Below are 10,493 nucleotides of genomic sequence, written 5' to 3' on the forward strand. Positions count from 1 at the left end.
CTTTCTCTCTCTCTCTCTCTCCCTCCCTCCCTCCTTCCTTCCTTCTTCTTTCCCCTTTCTCTCTCTCTCTCTCTCTCTGCTTCTTTTTGAATTGAAAAGTAAAAAATATGCCAGGTGCGGTGGCTTATGCCTGTAATCTCAGCACTTTGGGAGGCCGAGGCAGGCAGATCACCTGAGGCCAGGAGTTCTAGACCAACCTGGCCAACATGTGCCTGTAATCCCAGCTACTCGGGAGGCTGAGGCAGGAGAGTCGCTTGAACCCAGGAGGCGGAGGCTGCAGTGAGAGATTGCACCACTGCACTGCAACCTGGGCAACAAGAGCAAAACTCCATCTCAAAAAAAAAGAAATAAAAAGAAAAAATAGTATATATTTATCAAGTACAACATGATTTTTAATTGATGCATAATAGTTGTACATATTTATGGGGTACATGTGATATTTTGATACAAGCACACAACGTATAATGATCAAATCAAGGTAATTGCGGTATCTGTCACCTCAAGCATTTATCATTTCTTTGTATTGGGAATATTTCATATCTTCTTTTCTAGTTATTTTGAAATATACTATCAATTCTTGTTAATTATAGTTGCCTTATTGTTATGAAACACTAGAACTTATTCCTTCTATTTAACTGTATTTTTGTAGCCATTAGCCCAACTTTTCTTCATCCTCCCTGTTCCCTACCTTTCCAGCCTATGGTAACCACCATGCTACTCTATACCTTTATGAAATCATTTTATTTTACCTTGTAGACGGGGCGGGTGTTGGGGTGGTCTATCTGTCTTGCCCAGGCTGAATTCCTGGCCTCAAGCAATTCTCCTGCCTCAGCCTCCCAAAGTGTTAGGATTACAGGCAGGCATGGTCCAGCCTCCTTGATTTTATTTTTGTATGTGGTTAGAGATAGGGGGCTAGTTTCAGTCTTTGAAATATGTATACGTTGTAGAATGGCTCAGTTGAGCTAATTAACATATGCATTACCTCACAGGTTTATCGGAAATTGAATTTTTATTCCACTTTGATGACATAATTTTATCCTACGTTTCGCCATAACAAAAATAATTAAACTTTTTTCATGATCATTAACTTTTAGTTTTTTTTTTTTTTTTTCCTGTGGCAGAGTCTGGCTCTGTCGCCCAGGCTGGAGTGCAGTGGCCCGATCTTGGCTCACTGCAAGCTCCGTCTCCCGGGTTCACGCCATTTTCCTGCCTCAGCCTCCCGAGTAACTGGAACTACCGGCGCCCACCACCAAGCCCAGCTAATTTTTTTGTATTTTTAGTAGAGAGGGGGTTTCACCGTGTTAGCCAGGATGGTCTCGACCTCCTAACGTCGTGATCCGCCCACCTCGGCCTCCCAAAGTGTTGGGATTAGGGGCGTGAGCCACTGCGCCCGGTCAACTTTTATGTTTAAAAATTTTCTTTTGTAGTAGGTTATCTGTACAATTATTTCTAGGACGCAATCAGCAAAAACATTAGAAATATATTACACAATTTGATAAATAATTATTAATCGTTAAATTAAAAATGATCAAAAATGTATTTTTAAATGAGATCACTAGGAATCTATGTCTAATTCATTTCTATTTCTGGATGAATGTTAATTAATGTTACAAAGAACTATAGTTCAACATCAAGTCTGTCCCCACTGTTTGCTCTTTTAGATGTAAGTACTGATAAACCTTCAAAGCAACAAGTAGGTGAGAACAGAAGGAGTTTCGTTAAAGACATAACACTGTTTCTTTAACTCCTTCTGAATTATATGCCAAAATTAAGATAGTCATATATTATCAAACATAAATTTTAATGATATATTAGCTGACAACTAAATGAGATACTCCTTCCATTTTGTTGAAAGCAAAAAACTGGAAACTACTTGTCATGCTTAAGGATTTGTTACCTAGTCAGCAGACTCATTTGCTTCCCCAAGAGCTGCACTAAAATTTCTAATTATTATTATTATTTCTTTTGGCATCTCAGAGATTTTAGTGCTCTGGAAAAATGCACTATAGTAAGATTGAGAAGTAAAGTGACAGAAGTCAACTTCTGCAAAGGCAAACAGAAAAGGGATCAGCATAATCAGTTCAAATAAGAGTACATATAAAAGTTTAGGGCCTGGAAATTTATTTCCTTAAGTTCTTTGTTCCTGTACATGCCTCAGAAAGGCTTTGTGTATTCCCAGTATAACCCAAACCCAGTTTGAAGACTGTTAAGCAGACAAAATGGCAGTGACAAAGCCAATACGATTTTTATTTACTGCACTTGGAATATTTGAACTTAGGACTACTGCAAAAAATCAGGCAATATAGAAGTATGCAGAGTAAAAAGTAAAAATCCACCTTCCCTCAACCCTAGTTCCTAGAGATAACTGCTTTTTAACAATTTGCTATATAACCTCTCAGAAACTTGGTCATTTTCATATATACACAAGACAGTGTTTCATTTAAGAGGGATATCTTGCAGAAGTTCTGTTCAGTAGCCCCCAGGGGAGATTTCCCTTCTATTCTACCATACTCCTGTAGAAGTATAACTTAGGTTGATTGGCCTAGAGACAGACCTTGAGATGAGGATTTATGTGCAAGTGATTTATTAAGGATCTGTTCCGGGGGAAACTGATAAGGTACTGAGGGAAACAGGACAAAGAAGGGTAAGAAACCAACCATAATCTCTTTTGTTTTTGTAAACTGTGTATCTTGGAGATGTTTCTATCTTATTACATGTATTTCTGTCTGAGCCTTTTAACTAATTACACAGTTTCCAGGATTCCACAATATGAATGTACCATAATTTGTTTAACCTTTACTAATATTCCTAAATAGGTAGATTCCGGATTTTCACTTTTGAAAGCAAGTCACAAAAGATCTGTATTTCTTTAGGCACATATATGATGATTATGTGGGAAATATGATTAGAAATAGAATTTTCTGGGTGCAATTTATTTAAAATTCTAATAACTTTACCAAATTGTCCTTTAAAAAGGATGTAGCACCACCCCCCCCAACTAACAACATGTAAGAATCCCTTTCTCCCCACACCAATGTGTAAAGTCCCCTTTCCCCCAGACCCTTGGAAACCATCAAGTTATTTGCCAGTATTTACAATATTTTGGGAAAAGTGGTATTGTAGCAAAAGTCAAAATTTCATGTTCATGATTACTAGTGAGGTAATTTTATCACATACTTATGGACCATCTGAATTTATTTAGTAAACTATCTGTTCATGTTCTTTGCCTATTTTTGTTGTTTGTCATTTTCTTAGTTTTTGAGATTTAAAAAATACGGATGACAATTCTTTGCCTGAGCTATGTCTCAAATATATTTTGCTTTAGTTTTTTGCTAATCTTTTAACTCTGCCTATACTCTCTTTTGTAATGTAGAAATTTTCTACTTTTATTTAGCAAATCTCATCAACCGTTTTTTGGTGGTTTCTGAGTTCATTGTCTTGATTAAGAAGGCCCTCCCATATCAGGAATATGAAAATGCTCTACTCTATTTTCTTCAGGTACTTTTATAGTTTTAGTTTAAATCTTAAGATATTTCACCTATTTGCAATTTATTTTTGTATATGGTGTGAAGGATAGCATATTAGTTTTTTTTTTTTTCCAGAGTGGCAGACACTTGTAACAACACCATTTGTAAAAGAATTCATTTTCCCCCATTGATTTGAAATTCCATTTTTTCATATTAAAAAATTCTCTTATGGGACGGGTCTGTACCCTATTCTTTTTCAGGATCTATGTATTTATTCCTTTGCCAAATGTCACATCATTTTATTTCTTTATGGTATGTTTCATATACATAAGAAAAATTTCTATGATTTAAAAATAGTCTTTTAAAATTTTTGTACATTTCCTATTCCTAATGAACATCAGAATAATATTTTTTGGTAAACTGTAAGATTTACTAAACATTTAACTGGGGCAAGGATTAGGATTGACCTTTTGAGTTAATTTTGGAAGAAGTAATCTTTTTGCAGCGCTGAGTCTTACTTCTCAAGCACGTGTTATCTATAGCTACTTGTTCAGATAGTCTTTCATGTTTTCAATGAAGTTGTATAATTTTCTCCATTTAAATCTTATACATTTTACTTTTGGCTTATCCATAGTCTATTCTGCATATGTGAGTGTGATCTTTTTTACATTATATTTCCTACTTGATTATTACTAGTATATTAGAAAATGATTTATTTTTGTGTGATTACCATATTTCTTATTACCTTTCTGTCTTCTTTATAAAACTTATTTTAGTCTTTTTATCACTTGATTTTCTTGAAATTTTAGGAATAAAAAATATCCAGTGCAAATCATGGCTATTTTTGCATTCTTTCCAGCATTTATCCTTCGTATTTCCCTTCTACGTCCTTTTTTTTTTTTTTTTTTTTTAACATTGGCTAGTAATGCTTATTCAGTGTTTAATTGTTGAGCTGAAATGAAAGAAAGCATTGTTTTAAAAACCTTGTTTTTCATCCTGGCTAACACGGTGAAACCTCGTCTCTACTAAAAATACAAAAAAAAAAAAAAAAAAACTAGCTGGGCGAGGTGGCGGGCGCCTGTAGTCCCAGCTACTCGGGAGGCTGAGGCAGGAGAATGGCGGAAACTCGGGAGGCGGAGCTTGCAGTGAGCTGAGATCCGGCCACTGCACTCCAGCCTGGGCGACAGAGCGAGACTCCGCCTCAAAAAAAAAAAAAACCTTGTTTTTAACTAATTAGAGTTTCTAATGTTTTTTCTAAGTTTGAAATGTTTTCATAGCTTTAGGAAAATCTTGTATTTATAGATAGCTAATCTGAATTCTTTCTAAAAACAAGAATGGTCATTAAATTTTCTCATGTTTTCCACATCCATTACAGATGATCACATACCTTTCCTTTTTTTCTTTATTTTAATTATAAAATATAATGAGATATTATATGTCATTGTTATACTTCCTAATGTTGAACATTTTGTTACTGGGATAAATTTTGTAGTCTAGATGTATTATTAACACATTGATTTGATATTGCTTTATTCATATTTTTGCAGCTATATTGATTGATGAATGTTCTCTCTCTCTCATTCTCTGTCACTCTCCCTCTCCGTCTCTCTCTCTCTCTGTGTATGTGTGTGATCTTTAGTCTGAGTTTGATGCTTGCCTTATAAAAGACGCTTAGAATGAGTTGAGAAGCTTTCCATGTACTAAATATTATATCACTTTGTAGAAGACATTCTTAACATCTTCCTGAAAGCCATGTTGGTTATTATTTAGGTCAGTCTATAGTTAATTAAAACCCCAAATTAGCATGAGGTGTAGTGAATAAAGATTGCTGAGAGAAAGTAAGGGAAGAAAATAAGAATTATAGAAACATTGACAGCAACAAGAAATGGCTCTTGAATGCCATAATTTCTTGGACTAGCTAGAAATATTTTTTAATAAATGGAAAACCAGCAATGAATCATAGTCTTGGACCGTTGCAATAATGCTGAACAACAGTTTCTATATATTGAATATTAATATATTTTCAAATGTTCATCATTATGGTTCTTTATTACAAGGGAACATTTGCATTATGTTCACTATGAAGAGAGGGACATTTAGAAGTTTTACTTCAAAATGTTTAAAATTTAATAAAAGGTGTGGTATTTGTGGAGGCAAGTTAATCTGGGTTTTTCAAAGTTAAATTTAAAAGCTACCTATATCAACAGCTCTCTCAAGCTGCACTTTATAATTATTTTAGAAAGTAGTGGTGGTCTTACCCGCAGAGATTTTAATCTAGTGGGTAGGGGATGAGGGGAAAGCATTAGTGTGTTTGCAAAGCTTACCAGGTGATTTTAATGTGGAACTAAGGTCGAAAAACTGTCATTTGACTAGAACAGTGGTTCTCAACCAGGGGCGATTTTGCTCTCCAAGGCGACATTTGGCAATGTTTGGAGACATTTTTGGTAGTCATTGGGAAGAGAGAGCTTCTCAGTTGCTTATTGGATGGAGGCCAGGGATGTTACAAAACATTACACAATGCACAATACAGTCCCCTACAATAAAGAACAATCTGGCCCAAAATATCAATAGTGCCAAGGTGCAGAAACCCTTGCATAAACCTATGTTGCCCTTGCTTTTCAGGTACAGCCAATCACCAATCTTATTGATTCCACTGATTAATCACCTCTCCAATCACATCACATTTTTTCCATCACCACTGCCACCATTTTAGTTCTACAGCCACCAGCCCACCACAGTTTGATACCCTGAGGGTCTGGTCTCCCTCCCTCTGCTCTTGCTGTCTTCCATTATATTCTCAACCCTGTGGGTAGAGTAATCATTTTAAGACAAAAATCTTATCATAATCCCTTATTGAAGCACTTTAATGGCTTGGGGTTGCCAAAGGTTTATAGAGTTTTAACAGGGCTCATAGGACCATATTGAGGTTGCTCAGGCTCACCTCTCAAAACCTCATCTATCACCAACTTTTCTTCAAATGCTAAACTTAAGATACAACTAAGCATATTTGAATGCCTCTGAGATCTTTTTCTTCCGAATGCTCACCGTTACTGCTACTTGTAATGCCACTGTTTTCTTCAGCCCCGCCAATCCTTTCTCTCATTGGGTCACTGGTTTGGAGGCTACTTACTCTAGGAATCCCATCTGAACTCCCATTCTGGCTTGAGTGGTCTCCCTATATTTTTTCACAGCAGGCACTTCTTACTTCTGTCAGGAAAGTGATTGCACTCCCTCACTTATAGTAAGATCCAAAATTCCACGAGGACACTTTGATCATTGTTCTATCTTTAGAGCCTCATAGAATTCCTAGTGGTAGTCAGTTTTCAGTAAATGTTTATGTAAGGAAAGAATGAATTATACGTAATATTTGATTGCTTAACATTCTGGAAGAATGAAATATTACTGTACTCATATTATCTTTTTAAATTAGAAGAGTCTGCTTTCCTATAGCATGATGCTCCTTATAGATTAAAATAGAATAGAACTTCCTGAAAGCAATTTCCAAATTTCAGTGTGAGGTAAACATCTTTAAGGTAACTAAAAATCAGCCAAACTTCCAAACTAGCAATGAACAAAAAGTGTTTGTGAGCCTGGAATAAATAAACTCTGCACTGTGTTAGATATTTCAGAAAAATATCTGAAATATACTTTTTGCCTGTAGTAAAGTTGTTTCAAACATCTGGCACCTAATGTGCTCATGAAATGTTGGTGAAGAAAAGTCAGAATAAGTGAACTATGACTTTGCAAATTAGTTTTCATATATGACTTTTGCATTTAAACACTTATTTTGAGAAATGCTTCATACATGAATTATTCTGATGTTTACTATATTTTGTGCATGGAGATAAACATGCTGTGAACAGCATTCTTTGTCTTAAGTTACTTGGGATATTGGGATCCAGTGAAACTCATTGGCGATAAAGATTAAGATTTTAATTGAAACAGTTAATTCTGAAACTTCAGACTTCTTGAAGAGTAGCTTGGACTTCAACAGCAATTCAGAAAGATATTGTAATAGAAACCATTTTATATGTTTTCTCTAAACTCATCTAGCTACAGAACATATATTCAGATGTACCCTAAGGTATGTTTATACACATACAATTATACAGATAAGATCACAAAGTAAATTTTTAGTAGCTATTGACTTGCAAAATTTTATGTGTATACATATATGTGTATATATGTATATGTTTATATTTTTCCCATTTCTATTTTTCTAAAAGTGATTAATTAGTGCTCCAGCTATAAAGCTTCTATTTTCCTTGTCAATGACAATCTCAAGGCCTCTGAGCTGCCTCTCGCTTGACCTTGGTTTAAAAGCACAAAGAATAGCAACCTTGAGACTGGCATCAACAAGATTCATTCTACAGAAACCAGATGCAGTACAATAGAGAAAAACCACTCATTTAATTTTAAGGTTTTACAGAAATTGCTCTCAGTATTTCTTCTTCTTAAAGACTGGTAAGTACAAACATCCTTCATCTCATAAAGGGAAACATTGCTGTTCTGCCACTTAACACTGGCCAAAGCAGTCCTTCGGAGACCCCTCTGCATTGTTCCTTTTGATGGACACATGGCAGCAGGGTCCACACAACCCTGGGAGAACAGCTGGATGTGACTGTTTAGCAGTAAAGCTTTTACTGAGCGGATCCTGACTATTAAAGCATGCTGAAAAGTATTTCATTAACATCTGAACACGAAGGTTATGAAGCTGTAATAGAATCATACAGTTCAAAAGGAGATACATATATTATTTTCTACTTGAGGGGAATTGTTTCCCATTGTCTTACACCAGTGTTCATTTGAAAGTGCAGCGCCATGTCTGTACTCTGCCCACAGAATTGCTTCTCCCTTCTGAGACAAGAATACCCACATCAGCAATTGGAAGCAGTCTCGTGGAGTGGTGTGGAAGGGCGGTAGATGAAGATTGACTTGAGGACTTTCTCTTCATTGTTAATCTGGTCTTTTTGAACCCTGTGTATTATTATCTAACTAATTTCCTAAAAGTAAATTCCACTTTGTTAAATTGTCATCTTAAGATAAGCTGTAAGTATCTTAAAAAATAAATTAAAAGGTCTTCTTATCAAATATATGAATATATCCACTCCTCCATTCTCTCATACATTCTTATTGTTTCCTTATAGTTACAGAAAATTATTCAGATTTGGAAATCCACACTAGGAAGTGTCATATTTAAAACATGGATAACATATATGCAATAAGGTGTAAATGGCTGAAGAGTAATTTGCAAAAATGAAAGAAATACAGAGAACCATTTTTTTTTCTATTTTGCCTTTATGGCGCAATGGTATACTAGTAAATGTTTAACAACTGGCTCTCTGGAGGGGGGGGAAAGCCCGTATTCATAGCATTTGCAGAATTCTGTGGTGTGAATATTTCTACCATGGCCTAAGCCAGTGATGAAATTTTACTAAAAGCCAGGTTTTGGAGGAGCTGGGAAGAAATGCACACAGTTGACTCTCCAGAACTGGGGCAAGCAGCTCCAGCACTGCCTTCATGTCTTATGTTTGTCTCTTTCCTTCCACTTCAACACCCAATCCAGACCTTTATTACTGCTTGCATAAAACACTATAATAGTAGAATGTCATAATTTCCTTGCCTTCTCTATTTCTCAGTGCTCACTCACTGCTTTTATTAGTCAATCAATAAAAATGACGCTGAGGCCATGTGAGCAATCTCCTTTGTACATTTAAAAAAATTAGTTATAATGGGTATATAATAGGTGTATATATTTGTTGGGTACATGAGATGTTTTGATATAGGCATCCAATGTATAATAATCATATCAGGGTAATTGGGGTATCTGTCCCCTCAAGCATTTATTATTTCTTTGTGTTAGGAAACTTCTAATCCCACCGTTTTAGTTATTTTGAAGTATACAATAAATTATTGTTGATTATAGTCGCCCTGTCATGTTATCAAATATTAAATCTTTTTCATTCTATCTAACTATATTTTTGTACCCATTAACCATTACCACTTTTTCCCCCTTTCCTGCTACCCTTACCAGCTTTTGGTAACCATTCTTCTACTCTCTATCTCCATGAATTCAATTGTTTTAATCTTTAGCTCCCACATACAAGTAAGGACGTTTGAAGTTCGTCTTTCTGTACCTGGCTTATCTTACTTAACATAATGTCCTCCAGTTCCATCCATGTCATTGCAGATGACAAGATTTCCTTCTTTTTTATGGCTGAATAGTGGTCCATTGTGTGTATGCATCACATTTTATTTTTTAACCCTGGGATAAGCACTCTAGATACATAGAAACATAATATATGGCCACTGCCTGCACACTGCTTACATTTTAGGTGGAGAAAAAAACCCATGTATTTTGGAAATTTAAGGTTGCAGAAGACAAATATCAAAGGAGTGGTTCCAAAATAAGTTGCTCTAGGATTTCAGAGGAGGAAAGTGTGAAGTTGGTATGTTAATAGTAAAAAAAAAAAAAAAAAAAAAAAAAAAACCAACAACCTTGGGGAAGGGGGTTCTTTTTGGAGGTAGAGGTCTAGTAAATAACTGCCAGCTTCTGATCCACTTCTCGTTCTTGGAGACGTCCCTGCGTTATGAATAGGAAGTGGGACCTACTTCCCAGGTACTGGCTGAAAATACCAGACACTTAATTTCCCAGCAGACCCTGCAGCTAGGATATGAACAGGTGACCTTGGCTCAACCAATCAGGTGCATCTGTTCGCAACAATATGGATGGAATTTGAGGACATTATGTTAAGTAAGATAAGCCAGGCACAGAAAGTCGAACTTCAAATGTTCTTATTTGTATGTGGGAGCTAAAGAGTTTAAACCCAGAGAAAGTACACAATAGCAGGCACTACTTAGACTACATTTTGTAGATGAGCAGGTGACCTTGGCTCAATCAGGTGCATCTGTTCCAGAGTTTAAATCCAGAGCAAGGGCACAATAACAGGCACTACTTAGACTATACTTTCTAGTTGAGCAGCAGTTGAAACAGCAGCAGCAACCCCACTGGTGTGAGCTCTGAAT

The sequence above is a fragment of the Piliocolobus tephrosceles genome, chromosome 12 (genome assembly GCF_002776525.5).
Source record: "Piliocolobus tephrosceles isolate RC106 chromosome 12, ASM277652v3, whole genome shotgun sequence".
NCBI classification, from domain to species: Eukaryota; Metazoa; Chordata; class Mammalia; order Primates; family Cercopithecidae; genus Piliocolobus; species Piliocolobus tephrosceles.